Here is a 3,692-nt window from a genome sequence, read left to right on the forward strand (position 1 = left end):
TCGTCCTTATATATCAACTGAAGGGAAAGGCCCAATTGAATGGGACTATGGGAGATACCCAACGCATGAATTTAACGATGCACTCATTCAGGGAACTCTGTTGACAACGGGATTTTAGGTTGTTATTGTTTTGCGCAGTTTTGTTGGAGCGGGAATTTTTTTTATTTATTTTGATCACGTTCTTAAGGTATTAGTAACGAAAACAGACTGATATTTTACAGTAATTCTGGTTGAGAGTTAATTGTTTCCCTAATTATCATGTTTTATTTTATTTCAATGAAATAGAGATGGAAAACTTAAAGTACTATTCTAAATTACACAATGTGATATTGTGTTAATCACTATTAAATGGTCCTCTATTTTGAAGATAGAAAATAGACGTAGATAGTTTATGCAAACGAACGTACAAATTATTTCAAATACCAATCTACCAAATTATGCATGGGTAGTAACATAAACTATTTTGATAATGCTTATAACGAAAGTGATGTAAGATCCTTATATAATAATAATAATAATAATAATAATAATAATAATAATAATAATAATAATAATAATAATAATAATAATAATAATAATAATAATAATAATATAGGTGATACAAAACAAAATGAAATTTTCAACAAGTGAGGTTGATTGTTCTTATAATTCGCAATAAGCCAAGTACAGTAAATGCTATAAAAATTCAATTTTTCCAACTGGGGTCCTTTGACTGGCCAGACGGTACTACATAGGACCCTTCTCTCTGGTTACGGTTCTTTCCTTATGCCTACACAGACACCAAATAGTCTGGCCTATTCTTTACAGATTCTCCTCTGTCCTTATACACCTGACAACACTCAGATTACCAAACTGTTTTTCTTCTCTCAAGGGGTTAACTACTACACTCTAATTTCAGTGGCTACTTTCCTCTTGGTAAAGGTAGAAGAGACTCTTCAGCTATGGTAAGCAGCTCTTCTAAGAGAAGGACACTCCAAAATCAAACCATTGTTCTCTAGTCTTAGGTAGTGTCATAGCCTCTGTACCATGGTATTCCACTGTCTTTGGTTAGAGTTCTCTTGTTTGAGGGTACAGTCGGGCACACTGCTGTATCTAGTTTCTCTTCCTCTTGTTTTGTTATAGTTTTTAAAGTTTATATAGGAAATATTCATTTTAATGTTGTTACTATTCTTAAGTTATTTTATTTTTCTTTATTTCATTTCCTCACTTGGCTATTTTCCCTGTTGGAGCCCCTCGGCTTATAGCATCCTGCTTTTACAACTAGGGTTGTAGGTTAGCATTTGATAATAATGATAATGATAATAATAATGATAATAATAATAAAGGAAACTAATACCTGAACCTGTAAAAATTATTCCGCATGATGCAATCAGACACTGTGTCAATCACGGTAAAAGGAGATTATCTTTTATTGTCATCAAAAAAAAAAAAAAAAAAAAAATGCAAGAAAGATTTGGGAATCAGGTTTCCCTTTATACTTTGCTGAATATGAATGGTGCATAGATGATACCAATAAAGATGAAAATTTTATTAGAAAATAATAAAATATTCATAAATAGTAATGAAGACAATAATGATATTGAAAAAATAACGTCATATTTCCAAAATAAGAACGGTGAACATTATTGTTATGACTGATGTTATTATTATAATTTATTAATATTCTGGATTATCACAATATACTTTTAATATCTTATAGATGAGTAAAACAACTGTGCAATGACAATTTCACTAGTTGAGATTGATTGTTTTTCTATTTCAGACTCAGGTCAGTGAAGTAAAGACTACTGAAATAAATTCCTTATCCTTCAATAGTGAAGTTCACATTCAATCTGATAACCCCATCTCCTCATCAGATCAGCATTAGGTCTATCATTGAATAAACTGTAAAAGAGCGTTGGTGATGTGTGGTCTAAAAAGGTGTTCGTTTCAAGTTCCTCAAAACATCTTCAATAAAAGGGTGAAGCCAATGTTAGGATATGTATGGTTAAGGCTGACTATAGTCAATTCTTTTTAGTGAGGCAGATTTGCACCGACTCGCAAGGATGCCTGTTTAGCTCGGAAAAGTTTCCTGATCGCTGATTGGTTAGACAAGATAATTCTATCCAATCAGATAGCAGGAAACTTTTCCGAGCTAAAAGGGCACCGCTGCGAGTCAGTGCAAATCCGCCTCATCAAAAAGAAATGAGTATAGTTTTGTATTAAGCAGGTCTAAAACTAGATCGCACTATGCTTACATGACTGTTGTATACATCTATGAGGTAATTACAGTTAAATTAAATAAGTTCCAATTGCCTGTGCAAAAGTTTGGGATGAGTAAAGAGAAATGTGGGAGGAATGTGGAGAGTTTGCTATTAGCTGATGACGCAGTTTCAGTTGGTGACAGTGGTAGGAAGCTGCAGAGACTGAGAAAAGATTGTGAACAATTCTATATTTCCTTCAAAGAAAAAGTTAATATTAGAAAAGCGGGAAAATTAGAAAATGGAAGCCGGGATAGATTGGGGAAGAAAGGAGGAGACTGACTTGAATAGACATTGGTAATTCATTAAAAGAGACGATGGTAACGGGAGATAAGAAGTGTGTGATATAGATAACTTTATTTATGTAAATATATCAAGGAAAACTATTTTCGCACCAAAATATTTTTCCAACTTTTAATAAATTATTAAATGATAAGTTTGCTCTGACTTAAAAAATATCCACAGTTACTAAACTGAAATGCTATGAGAATTTTCCCTATTTTCGTGATTAATTCTTCAGACAAAAATATGTGAAAATCATGCAATGACATGTTCCAGCGGTTGATGTTGAATTAATTCCTATGAATCCTCTCATAATTGGCTTGCCTTTTTTCATTACAAAGATCGATTGAATTCTTTTATGACATCTGTTGTAATGTACAGATATATTAGCCCAAAGTGTAACTCTGAGACTTACGCAATGATCTAGCAAGGAATAGTTGAATGCTAGAATTGATTCCCATAGAGGTGTGAGCTTTCGAGAAGGTTGCAAAATATCAATCCCAGAACAATTAAATATTCGCAATCATGCTAAAATATGTCAACTAAATAGTGACTGCAAAGATTTTAGCATTCTAAGTTAACTATCAAATTATTATATTTAAACGAGAGAGAGAGAGAGAGAGAGAGAGAGAGAGAGAGAGAGAGAGAGAGAGAGAGAGAGAGAGAGAGAGAGAGAAGAGATCGCTTGGAGTACACGTTCTCGAACCGACATTAGCTGGAATTAAAGTCTGTCATTATCATTCAGTCTAAAACGGTATAAAGTTTACTGAGTGTTATGAAACAATCATCATTTGTGATGAAAAGAACTACATTAAAATGTGCCAATTTTCAGAATGACAATGCAAAGTTTTTTCTTAACTGATGATAGAATTGAAGTAATACAATTATTTCTTATTGTTATTACTATTATCATCATTACTATTATCAAAATTATCATTATAAATTATGATATAATTATATAAATTTCATGTTCATTGTTATCAAATGTACAGGCATTCACAGGACAGAGATAAGGTCATTGTTTTCCTTAAGAGCGTAGCATCAGAACAAAAGACTCAAATGAAATAACAAAACTAGAAAGACGAAAATAATTCTTCAACATTAGTAAGTAAAATGAAATATTGATCGGCCCTTTAGTATGTGCTTACTATGCATTTGAGTGCTTTTCTT

The sequence above is a fragment of the Palaemon carinicauda genome, chromosome 11, assembly GCF_036898095.1.
Source record: "Palaemon carinicauda isolate YSFRI2023 chromosome 11, ASM3689809v2, whole genome shotgun sequence".
NCBI lineage: Eukaryota > Metazoa > Arthropoda > Malacostraca > Decapoda > Palaemonidae > Palaemon > Palaemon carinicauda.